Source organism: Lactuca sativa, chromosome 6, assembly GCF_002870075.4.
Source record: "Lactuca sativa cultivar Salinas chromosome 6, Lsat_Salinas_v11, whole genome shotgun sequence".
NCBI lineage: Eukaryota > Viridiplantae > Streptophyta > Magnoliopsida > Asterales > Asteraceae > Lactuca > Lactuca sativa.
Window position 1 is genome coordinate 25,096,521 of NC_056628.2, and position 18,935 is coordinate 25,115,455.

An 18,935-nucleotide genomic window follows, 5' to 3' on the forward strand; every position below is an offset into this window, starting at 1 on the left:
GTTTGGTTAAACTTGTTAAAACAATTTATTAGCTTATTAGAGTTTTCATGTCATTAATATTTTAAAAAAAAATGTTTGGATGAAAAATAATTTATTCCGATGAAAAACCTTTAAAAATCAATTTTTCATAAGTTCTCTTATACTTACTTATTAACTTATAAATTAATAAGCTAACTAATAAACAATAAACAATAAGTTTTTTTTCAAAGACCCCCTTAAGAACTTAGCTCCACAAACATCATTTTTCTAAAGCAATTGCCCAACTTTTAATTTTTATTATTTTTTATTTTTATTATTATTTTATTATTATTATTATTATTATTATTATTATTATTATTATTATTATTTTGCAAATTAGATGCCCAAATTTGAATTCAACTTTTAGTTTTTGTTAGGAATTTTGTTCCACTGACTCACTCTTTTTCTTTTTCTTTTTATCTTTTTTTTTTGCATATTTTTCTAAACTTTTATTTATATTTTACGGATTTAGTCCAACATGTTTTTAGATATTTAACCTAACGTTTTTATCGTTTTATTTGAAAAATACTATTTTACACATTAAAGAAATTTCGTCTCAAAATTAGTTTGTACTGCCCTCAACTAGAGTAATTCTAAATAGTTAGGGTACTTGTTTTTTATTTGTTTTTCACATTCCCAATTAAACTAATCGTCTTTTAGAGTTCAATTGTATTTTTAGTATAGGAATCCGACTTTGTTTTAACCTTTTGATCTTTTGATCCTTATTTCCATCGCTTAATCAACGAAGTGGAGTTTAGAGTTGATTTGGTTTTCATCGAGAGGGATATAAAGAGTGTCTTTGATACATGAAAAGTATCATGTACATTATTGAGTTCTTGAGGCAACTTGAGTCTATAAGTTACATGACTAATTTGTTAGAATTTTGAATGATCCTATGTATCCTGGATTTAGCTTGCCTCATTTTAGGAATCATATTACTCCTTTCCAAGGGAGACTTTCAACATAACACAATCTCCGACTTGGAATTCCAAAGGCTTACATCTCCAGTCAGCATAACTTTTCTGATGATCACGTGTAACCTTAATTTTATCCTGAATTTGGACATTCTTTTAAGTCGTCTCGTGTATGATCTCAGGGCCAGTAATCAGCGTATCCCCCACATGTTTGTTAGGTAGCTGGGTATCACCTACTTTTTCCCAACATGTGGGTCATCGTGTAACACCCCTAATCCAACAGCACCAAGAAAGGAAAAGAAAGCCCTAAGTCAAAGGCGTCAACTCGTTGAGTCAAAGGAGGAACTCGACGAGTCGAAGCGAGTTCTGTGTCTCATATTAAGTGGCCGACTCGACGAGTCGGGGGACTGACTTGGCGAGTCAGGTCTGGGTTGGGAAACCCTAATTTCGGGACTTGGTGCCCTATTTAAGCATCATATTCTCCTCTTTAGGGTTTCATTTACAACCTCTTTAGTCCAGAACCGAAACCCTAGCCACCTAACTTCATTTCTTGAGCTTTTATGAAGATTAAGGTCCATTTGGAGTGCATCTTAAAGGTATGGGAGAAAGGAGCAAGGAAGGAAGTGTAGATCCAGCCTCTACCTCGGTTTGGCAGCTGGTAGTAGGTAACAAGTCAATACATTGAGCATTCATTAGATATATCCCCTTCTTGGCTTAGATTTTGTCACATTGGGCCATTTCCAAGGCCAATCTGAAAATTTAACCTTTGAGGATGAAAAGGACTTCAGATCTGGGAAATTCTGAGCTTTAGGGGCTCTGAGTGAGTAGCTTTACTCAGCCATTGCTTCATTCCATGATGTAAACATTCATTTTAGCTTGGATTAAGTGTTTTAGCTTCATAGCACCTTACATGCACGTAAAGTTAGCAACTTTACGTGTAATGCTAGCCTTAGGAGCCTAGATCTACAAGTTGGAAGCAATGGATCGGACTGTAATCAACAGAATGGAGATGTCACAAAGTGGAATCAGCGAGTCAGTTCATGGACTCAGCGAGTCTGGCTGTAAACCATAATATCTTCTGGTTATGAGTCAGATCAGTGAGTGAGTGGTGACTCAGTGGGTTGGATAGGACTAGGACTCAGCGAGTCGAGTCGCGTATTGTAAGATTTCTGGAGGTTATAAACTCGGCGAGTCATTAGGCTGACTCGACGAGTAGGGTCAACTTGGAAGGTTGACTTTGACCAGGACTTTGACCTTGAGAAGGACTTTGACCAGAGTTGACCTAGTTTGACTTCTGGAGGATAGTTTAGGGCTAAGTGTTACTTTAGTATTAGTTGCTCGGGGAGCTAGAGGAGCAGCGGTTCGGAGAATTGTCAAATAGCAACCAGAGGTCTCAGCCAGTCTTCAGTTGTGCGAGGTGAGTCTCCTCACTGTGTGAATGGGTCTAAGGCCACAATGTCAGCCCATGTAGTTATGAGTAGGAAGACTCGGGGGTTAGCCCTAGGCACTGTATGCTAGTATGTAATTTCGGACCAAGGTCCGATGCCGGGTGGGTTCCCGAGGAATGTTTGCATGTTAGATTATACTTGTTGTATGTGTGATACTTGTATGTGCCTAGTAGGGAGGTGAGTGTGGGCGAGGTCCCATATCTCATCCTTAGAAGAGTATGGACGGGGTTCCATATCTCATTAGTAGCAGAGCAAGGGCGAGGCCTGAGATAGGAGATGAGTAAGTGTGGGCGGGGGCCCGTATCTCACTAATAGTAGGAGCATGGACAGGGTTTCATGACTCACCAGTAGCAGGATAGGGGCGAGGCCCAAGATAGGCGAGGCCTTAGTACAGGAATATAGTAGACTAAGTTAGCTTATGTGTTATGAATTATTTATATGCTTGTATATGTTTAGCGGGTAGGGCCCAGAGATAGGCAGGGCCTAAGAGAAACAGATCTGTATACCGAGCGGGGCTTGAAGCCAAGCGGGGCCTGGGGTCGGGCGGAGCCCGATGTAGCGGGCGAGGCCCAGTGCTTGCAGTATGTGATTATGTATGGTATGTGGTAGGTTGGGGAACTCACTAAGCTTCGTGCTTATGGTTTTCAGTTTTGGTTTCAGGTACTTCCGGTAGCAGAAGGAAGAGCTCGGGGTGATCACGTGACACATACCAATGTTTATTCAGCCTGGGATGTTTTACTCTGATAAGATGAATATGTTTTGAATTAATAATCTAATTTGATGTTACGACTTATTTTTATGGTTTGAAAGCTATGGTTTGATAATGATTTGAAAATGAAATTTTTGGACCTGATTTTTGAGACGTTACAAGTTGGTATCAGAGCCTTGGTTTGAGGGATTCAGGCACACTCTCGGGTGTGTCTGAACTCAAACTAAGGAAGTGGTATAAAGTTATTTTTTAAAGAAAAGAGTTTTAGAAAAAGCGAAAAGAAGTTTTAGAAAGAAAAGAACTTTGCAAAGAGAAAAGGGTGTGGTGCATGCAATCAGCCGAGCTCAAGTAAGTTCTCCCAAATCACCCATACATGTTTGCTTAGATATGATATGCTTATGAGAACTGCATGCTAGATTAGGACTAAGGATCTAAGAGGATGCCTTATGTGCCTGTTTTATGTGTATGAGCTTTATGTGTTACATGCTAGTACAGATTCCTGAGTATGGGATAGAGCAGTACGATTGGATTGTGTGGCTAGATTTTCCTTTTGTCTGAATGCTACTTGCTTTGTGCTTTGCGGGACTCTGAGTGATAGAAGTTAGCCATTAGGTGAATACGTCAAGTCACATGTGATCAGGGTTGGATAATCTCAGAGTGCTGGATTTGGCCCTATTGCGTAGCTCTTGTTTGAGTCTAACCGTTGTAGGGACGAGTTCTTTACTCGAAGAATTATCTAAGCCTCGTCACATGTGATGGTATTCAGGTTGTGGCTAATTGGCATTATGAAGATACCTTCAGTAGCTGTGGACTGGGTGCGGGTTGGAGGTTACCCTAGGGAAAGCCTAGGATGAGAGTAGTGTTGGGAGGAGTAGTAGTAGAGAAAGGGACTTGTTGGAGTCGAGGCAATTCTCGAGGAAAGTCTGGATAGATGTGGAAAGTAGTATGGGCCCGTACTACTGAAAGCATAGGATCCGTACTCGATTAGAGAAGGGCTAAGATAAAACTCGGGAACTTGTAGTGAGTGTGTGATCCCTCAGTAGTGAGGAGTATATTGATGATACTCATGTTATGTAGTAGAATGGTGACGTTACGAGGTAAGCTAGTAGGCAGTTCTGGTGTTGGTGAGGGATCAGGCTCGGGTTTATGAGTCGAGCAGCTCGAGGAGCAGATGAGGGAGTTTATATCAGCTGAGATTACGTGTAGTGTTCTAGACCAGATTCTTGTGATCTTCGGTACGGTCAAGGAGAGGATACTGGAGATTTTGGATGAGAGGTTGGGAGCCTTCTGCACTGAGGTGATGGATTTGGTGGGAGCACGCACAATGACATTCTGAGAGTTCAGGGCTTGTGGAGCTCCGGATTACCATGGGGCCAGGGACCCCATCGCTAGCAGCAGGTGGTTGGCCAATGTTGCCAATGCTTTTCGTACGAGCCAGTGTCCTGAGGGGGATAAGGTCCGACTTGCCTCCTGTCTTCTGAAGGACAGAGCACGGGATTAGTGGGAGGAGGTTGGAAATGCCATTGGGGATGATGCCGCGTTGGACACGATGACATGGAGTGATTTCTCAACCAGGTTCAGGGCCGAGTTTGCACCAGTGATCGAGGTGCAACAGTTAGCACGAGAGTTTCAAGATTTACGACAGACTATAGAGACGGTGGCGGAGATCACCGCTAAGTTCAGGGAGAGAGATCTCCTTGTTCCTCAGTATGTCGCAGACGAGGAGATGAAGAAGGCTCGATATCACGAGATGCTGAGAAGTGACATCAGGGAGTTTGTGAGCAGGTCCAGCTGCAAGATGTTGGAGGATATGATTGCCCGGGCAAGGGAGAGGGAGATCGATATGGAGCACCTCAGGAAGAGGAAGTCGGAGGAGGTTCAAGTAGCCGCAGGTTTAGGCAAGAGACCCAAGGGGTCGGACATGAGATCGAGGGATTATTAGGGACGCGGTCATTAGGGCAAGTGTGGCAGGACCCACGAGGGTGCTTACAGGAGTGGTAGTGGTGGTGATTTCGGCTGCTTCAAGTGCGGCCAGACTGGTCATTTCAGCAGGGATTGTATTTCTACCACCACTCAGAGACCAGAACTGATATGTTTCCACTACAGCCAAAGGGGCCACAAGAAGGCCCAGTATTCGAGTTTGCTTACAACAGGACATGTGATGGCACCTACCCCTACGACTATGAGGATCACCGACGGCCGTCAGGGCCGAGCAGAGGCGCCTGCAGTGGGGAGCAGGGCTTTTCAATTGTCTATAGTGGAGACTCGAGCAGCACCGGACGTTGTAGGTGTGTATCTTTTTCTCTTCTGTCAACTTTTATTCATGATTATATTGTTATGGAACTGCATTACCTGCTTTCGATTAAGTCATATGCCATCTGCATACCATGAATGTGAGAGTAGTAGTTCGAAGATGTTTCCCTTTAGATCAGGTTCTCAGGATGCAGTCACTGTAGCAAGTGTGAGTAGGGATCGAGAGGCGTTTTGTTAGTTTGCAAGAGTGGTTCGGTTTGGTATTGGTTAAATTTGGAGCTCTAGCGGTGGTGAGCGTGGTTGTCAGCAGATCGGCCTTTAGATGGAGAAAAGGATTGGGAATCCTTTCCAAGCTGGGATCTGTAGGGATCTAGTTGAATCGAAGTGGGGGAGTACTATTCCAGTAGTCAGGAGCTGGGGTAGGAGCGCAACTTGGATGCATTTGCATCCTTGCTAAGAAGGAAAGCAGCCGAGGTAGCCATTTGGATAGAGCAGCGGGAAGTTGGGAGTTTGAGAAACATCCTGACATTGAGTTCATGTATTTGTAGTAGTAGAGGACTGGTTTGGGAAACCAGGTTGATGTTTTTCCCAGTGGCACGCGAGTTAATCAGGATGATAGACCGTGGAGCGCTTGTTATTGGATGTTTTCAGGTTGGTCGCCAGTAGTTAGAAAGTGTGGGAAAGTGTTGTGAGACTGCGGGATACCTGTAGCATTCATTAGCAGTTTAGTTAGAGGAGTGTGGGCGGGGGCCCGTATCTCCTAGTTAACGGAGTGTGGGCGAGGCCCGTATCTCCTAGTCAACCTGATAAAGATCGAGCAAGGATAGTACGTTGAGGATTCATGATGGTTTTGGACCCACGTAGCCTAGATAGGTGAGACCTGGGGGCTGGGTCACTTAGTAGTATGGGTTGGGTGGGACCCGTGGGCGAGGCCCATGCGATAGTAACTAGTCAGGTGAGATCCTAGGGGAAAAAACCGCTCTAAGTTATATTTTTGGTAATACCCGTGGGTGAGGCCCGTGAGATTATGGCAGCGTAGGTGGGACCTAGTAGAGACCTTAGGGTTGAGATAGGGATCGAGGATCCCATAACTTGTAGAGCCAAAGTGGCAGTGTAGATAAAGTAGTTCTAGATAGCCGAAGTTTCCTTCGAGAGTCGCTGGGAGCGACTGAGTGATTGGGCTTGGGTTCAGTAACCGGTGGGAGTCCGGTAACTCAGTTAATGGCAAGTAGTTGGGACCAGGGTGGTCTCGGTTCATCCGGTAGGCGAATAAGAGACAGCAGAATTTTCAGTCAGGGGTAGCAATGAGAAGAGAAGTTTTGTGTGGGAAGACGCCTTGGGAAGGTTAGTGAACGCGCAAGGTAAAGGGGATGAAACCCCTAGGATGTGCAACATAAGTACTCGGGGAGTACCGAAGGGATTTTCGATTGGGTAAGAGCTGTGTTTTCAGGGTTGTTAGTGTGACAACCCGAAGTTCGTTCCATCATTTGTAACCCTTTTTCTATTAATACATTCATCATTTTCAATTTCGTTTCCGTTTACGATATTAAATTAATTCATTAATTTGAGATTGCTATTATGACTTAATGGGTGTCCAAACGCATTTAGAACTCATATTAACACCCCATTCTAGTAATCGAAATATTTTTAGAATCGACCATATCGGGTTACGGTAACTTAATCGGGTGCGACCAAAAGCCATGTCTAACGTCGGTATCGGCTAGAATTCCACCGTGTCCCGAACTTAGAACCTATTTAAAGCTCAAAAGACTTCAATTTGAATCTTTTGCTCTCTCTCACTACTCTCTCTCTAACCTCTCTCCTCAATCCAAATCTAAGGTCCAAAAACATCAAATTAACGCTCAAATTCATCAAGGTAACTTCCCTAACTCATAGATTAGCATCCTTAGCCTTCAAATTCGAGTTTAATCTATGGAAAAGGACCATGTTCATGTGTTTACGGTCCTGGAACATGCTTGGGCCGTAAACACACATAAAGGGGGGTTTTTGAGCCTTAAAAACCCTTCCAATCCACCTTTGGAGCTTAGATATGGCTAAATGACTTAAGGGAACGGACTTAGAACACCTTGAATCCAACTTTTTAGGAGTAAACATGAGTTTAATGCCCAAGAACATGCTTGGGCCGTAAACTCATCTTCATGGGGAGTAAACTCAAATTTGAGTGTTTAAATTCCACTTAAACACACCAATAGCCTTGGATTAAATTCTAGAACCAACCACAATCGATTTAGGGGCCTTAAACATGACGAAAACCCTCTCTTTAGGAGCTTACAGCCGTAAACCCCCCAAGAATGGGTTCCTGGGCCGTAAATGTAACATCCCCCTCTGGCACGTATCACAATATTGTCCGCTTTGGGCCACTCGGCACGAGGACTTCCCAGGGGGTCACCCATCCTGGTACTACTCCCGCCCGAGCACGCTTAACTGCAGAGTTCTTATGGGATCTGCTGCCCTCACGGCTTTAAAACGCGTTGTGACAAGGAAGGTATCCACACCCCTTATATGGAGATGTTTCGTTCTCCTTCCAAGCCGATGTGGGATCAGATCTAACCCACTTTCACCCCCCATTATAGGGTTCGACGTCCCCGTCGAACACATCGACCCGTGCCCTAGCTCTGATACCATTTGTAACATCCCCCTCTGGCACGTATCACAATATTGTCCGCTTTGGGCCACTCGGCACGAGGACTTCCCAGGGGGTCACCCATCCTGGTACTACTCCCGCCCGAGCACGCTTAACTGCAGAGTTCTTATGGGATCTGCTGCCCTCACGGCTTTAAAACGCGTTGTGACAAGGAAGGTATCCACACCCCTTATATGGAGATGTTTCGTTCTCCTTCCAAGCCGATGTGGGATCAGATCTAACCCACTTTAATTGTAACGCCCGGGTTTCAGGGCTAAGCATTTTTGTCAATGTAATAGTCTAGGTCAACTCTTGTAACTCTTTTTTTTTTTGAAGTAATAAAAATGAAATATTTGAGTATTATGTGAATTATGTGTATTTATGTGCTTATAATTTAATTATAAATGTATAATTAATAAATAATAAAAATAAGCGTCAAAATTAAAGTATAAGATAATCCCGATATCTCTACATAAAGTTGTATAATATGTCTCAAGGTTTTCGTACATATAAAGAATGCCGAAATCCGAGTTATAACGAAGAAGTTATGACCCGTCGAAGTTTTACGGCAAAACCGGCACGGCACCGGGAAGCGTAAATAGTGAATTTACGATAGAGCGAGATTTAGCCTTAGCAATCTAAACAAAAGTTGTAGAATATGTTAAACTAAGAGCGTCGATAAAAAGAACGCCCAAATCTGACTTCGTATGAGGAAGTTATGATTTTTCTAAGATTCGGCTTAGCAGTGCACGACCCGAAACTCGAATTTTAGTTCGAGCGGTTTTTGGCCTACACAACCTAAATGAGAGTTGAAGATCTCATTAATAGGAACTCAACGGTAAAAAGATGGACGAAAACGGAGTTCGTATGAAGGAGTTACGAATTCTTCGCGGTCATTTAACAGTCTAAAGGCCTCCTACTGTTAAATTTGAGATCGGTCAAGAATTAGCTGACGGAGTCTAAACGAAAGTTGTAGAGTACGTCTTCACCTACGCGTGGATATAAAGAACGTCAAAAACGGAGTTCGTATGAACGAGTTACAAATTATAATAACATATTTACGTATTAAAATAAAGTATAAATCATGTATACGTACACATATATATACATATGTATATATCATTAGAAAGGTATCGACGATGCGGTCATTATAAGACTAATGTTGAGTTCTTTCGACATTAGTTTAGTACAAATATCATTAAATTCATTTATAATAGTATTATAGAGGGGTGTTTAGTTGTTTATATAACTAAAAGGTCATTAAGTAATTATGGAGGGTAGTTTTTGAAAATTCAATTAGTATAAATAAGAGCCTTGGGCTCTCATATTTCTTGCACCATTCTCTTGATTCAAGAGTCTTTCTCTCCTTATCCCCCGAGCATTTCGGTCCCTCGTGATTCGACTTCTCTTTCTGTAGCTTAGTATAGTAAGGTGAGCGCTGAAGCGCTGCACGAATCTTTCTTAGAAAGATTCAGCGACGAAGTTCTGCCCCTGCAGAGCCCGACTCCTAGCTAAAACCCCCTTGTAAGTAAGTTATGCTTACCTTATTTTAATATAGCTTATATTTAAAATTAGTATTGTTATTATGAACTTATAATAAATATTTGAGTTATTATTATAACTTATATAAGTGTCGTTATAATATTTTTTTTAACTACTCGCGGTACGGGGAATCTGGTTTAAAGGGCCGCATAGGGTTGTTGGATTTCAGAAGTGCTATATGCCAAAATGGTCCTGCCCTCCGGTGTTTTATGTCTGGCCCCTGTCTGTACATAGTGGTTGGAAAATATTGTTTAACGCTTATATAATAATAATAATACTAAGACTAATAGTTGGTCACGGTAAATATTAGACTAAAATTTAGCGATAATAATGTTAGGTTTCGTCGAAGGAAAATAGAATCGTTAGAAGCAAGCGCTGCCCGATTTTGGAATCATCACCTTAACAAGTGAGTGCATAGTTACTTTCAACTTACACATAGATATGAAGTATTTTATATAAATTACGTGCTATGTGTGCATATTATCTGAATACTTGCTATCTATGCTAGATGAACGTTGTTATACATGTTTTCAATGATTTAAACTGTATATGTATTATATATGTACGAAAATATTGTGGTAAAACATGGGTAGATGCTGATGGGTTTTGAGCATTCTAACACTTCCTAAGTGTACATGCAACCCTAATAACCTTGGATCTATGTTTGTCTAATTTGTCATGCAAAGTTGAATTCCAAGGTTATATCCTATCTAGCATACATGGGGAACAATTTTAACATAAAGTATAGATAGAATAACTTACCTTGTTGTTGCTTGTGTTCCTTGAAACCTTGTGAGCCTAGCACCTCAAGTGGTGATGCCTCAAATGCTTCACACAACACCAAATGCTCTTGGAAGAACTTATGAGAGAATACACACTCTTCAAAATCGGCCAAGCCCCCTTATTCCTTAGTGTTACCGATTTGGGAGGAGATCATATTACTTATATAGTGTTGACACATCTAGGGTTAAACCCTAATGTGTCATGACTCTTCATTTCCATGACCCATGGGTTTGTAACTCCCATGGAGCATCCATGGAGCATCCTATGGGTGGAACCCAACTTGATGATCCATGGAGCCTTTTAGCCCACTATACAAGATATGGATGATTTACTTAATCAACCCATATATTTAATTAGTTATCTTTTGATCACTTAATTAATTCTAATTTAATTCTTGATCAAACTAATCAAATAATATTATTAATATATTAGAACTTATAATATATTAATAATCTCCAAACGTTATTTCTCTCATTTAGTTTATCCAATTGCATGGTGCCATGCAACCCAAATGGACCATGCCGGGTCGGGTCAAGTACATACCAGAAATAGTTATGGACTTAGACACCTTATCCAACAGTCTCCCACTTGGATAAGTCTAGTAACTATTACTGCAAGTATGACTTCAGGAACCGATCGGCAATCGTAGCTCTTTACAAGGTTTCTCGAAACTTGAGAAGACGATGGTACGCCATTTAAGATAAGTGATCATATAATCCTCTGTTCTAGATATCAGTCGGACAAATACATGGAACAATGTCTTACTTATTGTCCAACATTTGTTTCCCGATTTCCGATTTGTTTGACAAAGAACTTTATTGAACACATCAATCTAGTTCTGACCGGGCCCGGTACATAGGTCAAAACAAAATCATCGAGGGGCCCAGATATCAGCTTCTAATCCAAGAAGGAACAGATAAACTTCGACTCATATGTTTGTTCTACTACTCATTGAATTACACATAAGAGCACGATTTTATAACATCGAGTTACCAATGCGTTTTTCGTACAATTAATGCATAACCAACTCGTAAGTAACAAATCATATCTCTAGGTTTAAAGACTTATATGATATTACCGTCTCACGATCACTCGAGATAGAATTCCATGAAGTGATTCCAGTGAGCGTGGGTTGAGTCCAATGCTCAGAACTTATGAGCACTCATGATTGTCGTAGCCTTGTCCCAGACCTCTACAACCAAACATGACAGTCTTGATTCATACCTACTTCCGACATATGACCGACTGTGGAGGTTTGAATAATATGTTATACCAAACAAAATTATTCTGGAAGTCAAAACATGCAAAATAAATATAGTAAACGATCGACAAGAGATAGCAACACTTTACTCATAAATAAAACACTTTTATTCATCATCAAATGTCAATTACACTTTACAAATTTCGAGATTATCTAACTACTAAATCTAATATCATCCTTCAGCCCTATGCTCCGAGCATGCTGGAGATGCTTAACCCGAGTCAGTCCCTTCGTGAGGGGATCTGCCGGATTCTCATCTGATGATACCCTCTTTGCCACGAGGAGTCCTTCTTCGATCCGATGTCTGATGAAATGGTATTTTCTGTCGATGTGTCTGGATCTCCCGTGATCCCTTGGTTCCTTGGCTAAGGCAACAGCACTTTCACTATCACAGAAAATTTCCATCGGCTCTTTAATAGCTGGTACAACTCCAAGGTCTCCAATGAAGTTCCTCAGCCATAACGCCTCCTTTGCCGCTTCGCTAGCTGCAATATACTCTGATTCACAAGTAGAATCTGCCACTGTCTCTTGCTTGGAACTCTTCCAAGAAATTGCTCCTCCATTTAGGGTAAAGACCCAGCCCGACTGAGAGCGGAAGTTATCCCTATCAGTCTGGAAGCTAGCATCACTATACCCTACAACTCTCAAGTCATCACTCCCACCGAGGGTAAGGACCCAGTCCTTAGTCCTTCGCAGGTACTTGAGAATATTCTTTACCGCAATCCAGTGTGCCTTGCCAGGGTTCCCCTGAAACCTGCTAACCATGCTCAAGGCAAAGGCTACATCAGGTCGAGTACACGTCATAGCATACATGATCGAACCTACAGCCGAAGCATAAGGTAATCGACTCATTTCTGCTATCTCAGCCTCAGTGCTAGGGCTTTGTGTCTTACTCAGCTTGGTGCTACTCTGGATGGGCAACTCTCCTTTCTTGGAGTTTTGCATTCTGAATCTCTTCAGAATCTTCTCCAAGTAGGTACTTTGACTAAGTCCAATTAATCTTTTACTCCGATCTCTCAAGATCCTTATCCCCAAAATATAGGCAGCTTCACCAAGGTCCTTCATAGCGAAACACTTTCCAAGCCAGGACTTTACTTCCTGTAAGGTTGGAATGTCGTTTCCTATGAGTAGTATGTCATCCACATACAATACCAAAAAGCTAACTATACTCCCACTAGCCTTGACATATACACAAGATTCATCTTCACTCCTAGAAAAGCCAAATTCCTTGACCTTTTCATCAAAGCAAAGATTCCATCTGCGAGGTGCTTGCTTTAATCCATAAATGGATTTCTCAAGCTTACACACTCTATTAGGGTACTCGTTACTGACAAAACCCTCTGGCTGACTCATGTAAACATCTTCAGCCAACTTTCCATTAAGGAAAGCGGTTTTGACATCCATTTGCCAAATTTCATAGTCATGAAATGCGGCTATAGCTAACAGAACCCGAATAGACTTAATCTTGGCTACCGGAGAAAAGGTCTCATCATAGTCCACTCCAGGAATTTGAGAGAAGCCCTTTGCAACCAGCCTAGCCTTATAAGTGTGTACTTTACCATCCATGTCGGTCTTCTTTTTGAAGACCCATTTGCACCCTACAGTCTTTCGACCTGGTACATTCTCAACCAAGTTCCAAACTTGATTGTCATACATGGATTGTATCTCGCTATCCATAGCCTCTTTCCATTTAGCAGACTCGGGGCCTGCCATGGCTTCCTCGTAGCTGTTAGGGTCATCTTGACTTACTAGTGTCTCATCACTAATAAGTGTCTCACCTTCTGCAGTAATATGGAATCCATAGTAATGCTCAGGTGCACTCCTAACTCTCGTGGAACGCCTCAGAGGTACAGATTCGTCAATTGGCTCAACAGGAGTTTCCTCCTCAAGTTGAGGGCTAGAGTTTGAAGTTCCTTCACCACTTGACTCTTGAATTTCTTCAAGATCAACTTGCCTCCCACTGTCTCCTTGGCTTATAAACTCTCTCTCTCGAAAGACTCATCTTCTTGCTACAAAGACCACATTGTCACTAGGTCTGTAGAAGAGGTAACCAAAGGAATGCTGTGGGTAGCCGATGAAAATACACCTCTCGCTTCGGGGTTCGAGCTTATCATGAGTCTCGCGTCTCACGAAAGCCTCGCAGCCCCAAATCTTGATGTGGTCTAGTTTAGGTACTTTACCAGTCCACATCTCGTGAGGAGTTTTGGCAACTTTCTTTGTAGGGACTAGATTGAGGATATGGGCGGCAGTCTCTAAGGCATACCCCCAGAATGAGATTGGTAGCGAAGCTCGACTCATCATGGAACGAACCATGTCCAACAAGGTTCGATTACGCCTCTCAGCCACACCATTCAATTGCGGTGTCCTGGGAGGTGTCAATTGTGAGACAATCCCACATTCCTTTAGATAGTCGAGGAACTCTGAACTAAGATACTCACCACCTCGATCGGATCGAAGCATCTTAATGTTCCTGCCCAATTGATTCTCGACTTCCTGTTTAAATTCCTTAAACTTCTCGAAAGTCTCTGACTTATGCTTGATTAAGTAGACATATCCATATCTACTGTAATCATCGGTAAAAGTCAAATAATAACGATTAGCATCTCTAGTGGCATGTTTGAATGGTCCACACACATCCGTGTGTATAAGGTCCAACAAACCTTCACCCCTTTCACATGAGCCTGTGAAGGGTGACTTTGTCATTTTTCCAAGTAAGCATGATTCGCAACTATCATTTGACTTTAGGTCAAACGACTCCAAGACTCCATCCTTTTGGAGTTGGCCTATGCGTTTCTTGCTTATATGTCCAAGACGACAATGCCATAATGATGCTTTATCCAAGTTATTATTATTAGAATCAATACACAAAACATTATTTCCTAAGTTATCTACAATAGATACAGCTTCATACACACCATCACAAGGTAATGCTTTAAAATAAAGTACATTATTAAAGAAAGCATTAATCGAACCAACTTCATTATCAAACGAAAAGGTGAAACCTTGTTTGTACAATGCATGAAAGGAAATAATATTTCTTGCCATTTCTGGCGAATAACAACATTTATTCAAATCTAAATTTAACCCACTACTTAGCGATAAAGTATAAACTCCAATCTTGGTGACAGGTGTAACTTTCCTATTCCCCATGATTAAGTTTATTCTTCCTTGCTCCACATTCTCACTTCTTCCTAGTCCCTGCAAGTCACAACAAATATGAATTCCGCAACCTGTATCAAGGACCCAAGATTTCGAATGGGGTGAGTTATTAGAAATGATAGTGTAAATACCTGCATGGTTGGGTTTGACTTTCCCATCCTTTACATCTTGCTGGTACTTTGGGCAGTTCCGCTTCCAATGAGCTTTTTCGTGACAATAGAAGCATTCAGCCTCTTTTGGGTCAGAAGAAGGAGTAATGAAACCTTTCTTGGTTCCACTTGAAGAAGAGCCATCAAGGGTCCGAGCCTTGGTACCCTTTGAAGATCTCTTTCTCTTCCTCCCCCGACTCTTCCCGATTGCCAAGACCGGAGTTGTTTCTGGAGTAGGAGTGATAGCGACTGACTTCCCCTTAAGACCTGTTTCTGCGGTCTTGAGAAGTCCCTGAAGTTTGCTGAGGGTGACCTCTTCCTTGTTCATGTGATATGTCATGCGGAATTGATCATAGCACGATGGTAAGGAGTGCAAAATGATATCTATTGCAAGCTCCTCAGGGAAGTTCACATTGAGCTTCAGCAACCGATCCACATACCTTTGCATTTTCTGCATGTGGCTCGTGACGGACTCTCCGTCCTTCATCATGGTCGTTATCATGGAGCAGATGACTTCGTACCTCTCTTGTCGTGCACTTTGATGGTATCTTTCCATCAAATCTTGGTGCATTTCATAAGGGTAGAAGTCTTCATAAGACTTTTGGAGTTCAGCTGTCATGGTGGCTAACATGATGCAAGCCACCTTGGTTGCATCTCTTTCATGAGTATGAAAGTCAGCGATCTCCTGGGGAGTTGCAGTGGACTCGTCAATTTCCTTAAGCTCCTTGTCAAGGACATATTCTTTGTCCTCGTAGCGGGTAATCATCCTGATGTTTCTGATCCACTTATTGAAGTTGGATCCATCAAAGGTGACTTTCCCACACAGACTCATAAGAGTAAAGGAGCCATTAGGATTCGAGCCAGAAGCATTAGTTGAAGACATCTGAAAAGAAGAACAAGTTTAGTTTAGATTTAAGAGAGTCCTTAATAAAACACCCAAATGTAATATTAAGGCTAGGATCCAATCACAATATAATATAACTTAGAAGAGGTATGCCGTAATCTAAGCTATACCATATTTGAAAGGTAGGTGAATGATGATTCACCAATTTCCACCACGCAAACCGAAATATTAAATATTTAGTTTTTTATTGGTTTTAGAAATTCCTAGATTCTTTGAGATCCAATGAACTTTTTCAAAGGCATGTTTCAATCTCGGGAGTGCCCTCCAGGTTTTGTGACTGGGATGTCGAGGATCACAAAACGAGGTGTGAAGTAACCATGCAAATCACTTGGTACCCTTAAAGTTTATCACTCAATCGATGTGCCGGTAAACCACACACGCTCCACCGATACTATAATAAACCTTAAGTCACCCTTTACCTACCTTGTTAAGTGCAAGTTAGTGTGCCGGTTAACCACACACGCTCCACCAACGACTCAGACAAAGTGTAAAGTGTAATTTCATGGATTAGCACCTTATTCACATTTTTCCTAAAGTAACTAAGATTGGGAATTTAATAAACATTTAGTTACTTTATATATTCATCATACTTTGAATGAGAATTTATAAGTCCTTGTCTTACCCGTTCGGCTAACGACCCTCCACCAGTCAAGCAAGCGGTGGGTGAGAATATACACCCATTAAGTCACCATTTTATAGGCAACAACCTTATACCCACCTTATAGACCGGCTTCGTGAATGAGGCGTACTAGCGGTAAGACGACTTGTTCTTATACATATATATATATATATATATATATATATATATATATAATTATTAAATCATCATAATATAAGTATAAGGGTTGAATTTTAACTTTTTAAAATTCTAGGGGTTGGAACTAAAGTTTTAACTTAACTTTACTTGTTCCAAAACTTGAGGGCAAGTTTTGTAACTTTCAAAACTTTTCATTTCTTGTAACTTATGAGTTTAATAGAGTCATAAAATGAAGACTCTTCATTTTTATAACTCTTGTGTTTTCTTAATGGTTTTAACTCAAGTGTGACTCTTGGTTTTCCATAACTTAAGGATAAGTTATGGACTCCATTAAAACACATTATGATCAAGAATTAAACTACCAAATAGGTTACAAATAATTCCTATGATCATCTAAAACATCATAAGAACAAGAACATGAATATGAACATAATCAAAAATTACATAAAACTTTGTAATTTTGATAACTAGTTGTTGTAAATGAATTAGCAAAACATTACACCACCAAAAACAAGTTTATATTTACTAAAACAGTTTAGGGTAATGTTTCTAATTCATTTTCCAGCAACTGAATCGAAATTCTGCACTCATTCGACCCTACTCGCCGAGTGCATGAACATGACTCGCCGAGTTGGTTGAAGATACTCATGGACTCGACGAGTTCCCCCTATGGACTCGACGAGTCCGATCGCAGACAGCAAATTTTCGATCCTGTTTTCAACTTTTAAGCACAAATAAGAACAAACAAGCCTAGGCTCTGATACCACTGATGGGTTTTGAGCATTCTAACACTTCCTAAGTGTACATGCAACCCTAATAACCTTGGATCTATGTTTGTCTAATTTGTCATGCAAAGTTGAATTCCAAGGTTATATCCTATCTAGCATACATGGGGAACAATTTTAACATAAAGTATAGATAGAATAACTTACCTTGTTGTTGCTTGTGTTCCTTGAAACCTTGTGAGCCTAGCACCTCAAGTGGTGATGCCTCAAATGCTTCACACAACACCAAATGCTCTTGGAAGAACTTATGAGAGAATACACACTCTTCAAAATCGGCCAAGCCCCCTTATTCCTTAGTGTTACCGATTTGGGAGGAGATCATATTACTTATATAGTGTTGACACATCTAGGGTTAAACCCTAATGTGTCATGACTCTTCATTTCCATGACCCATGGGTTTGTAACTCCCATGGAGCATCCATGGAGCATCCTATGGGTGGAACCCAACTTGATGATCCATGGAGCCTTTTAGCCCACTATACAAGATATGGATGATTTACTTAATCAACCCATATATTTAATTAGTTATCTTTTGATCACTTAATTAATTCTAATTTAATTCTTGATCAAACTAATCAAATAATATTATTAATATATTAGAACTTATAATATATTAATAATCTCCAAACGTTATTTCTCTCATTTAGTTTATCCAATTGCATGGTGCCATGCAACCCAAATGGACCATGCCGGGTCGGGTCAAGTACATACCAGAAATAGTTATGGACTTAGACACCTTATCCAACAGATGCAATAGGTGATGTGTGATAAAATGATGAGAGGCCTCGATGTTGATGTTGTTGATTCTGTCATCTAGCGGAGTATGGATGACGACCACGGACTCTTCTAGACAGTCCAGTGGAACACTAGCAGGCTCGCAACCTGTAGGTGTTTGTGAACGATATGTTCACCGGTGTACTCCATCCCCCACATGGTTGCTTTTAGGACATTTATTGCTGAGGAATCCCCTTAGCAGTAGTGTCCGTCCCGATGATGATCCTTAGGCTAGGTCCCTTATGATAGGTGTTTAGGGACGTAAAGTGAGGATAACGGGAACGGGTAATCGGGTTATTGTTGATCGATGAAATTAATAAACTTATTTATTGTGGGTTGAAAACCCTATGTGCTCACCAGGCTCCCAAGCCTGACCCACTCAGTTTTATGTATTACAGGTAGTGGCGCATGAGCATAGGTGTGATGTTTTGGACGAGGGATTACGGATATAGGCCTGTAGATATGAAATAATGTAGTAAGGCTTATATTGTACTGTTTATGCTTTTGATCTGTACGAACATGACATCCCGAGTCTTTTAATGAAATACATTTCTATGGAAATGTTTTTGATAAATCTTTATCATATTTTTGTTTTGGGACAAATTCCGCAACACTTTCATTTAAAATGTAACTCTGATTTTTAAACAAAGCATAAACAAACCGGTCTTTTGTGGCCGTGATTTTGGGGATGTCACAGTTGGTATCAGAGCATTAGTTTAAGCGAACTAGGAATTTGTAGGATTTCTAGACTTAAACTTAGAATGCTAAGCGATGATTGTGAGGTGTGAGCACTAGCTTATTTTAGGAATTGTGCCTAAAATGCTTTTATGTGCTA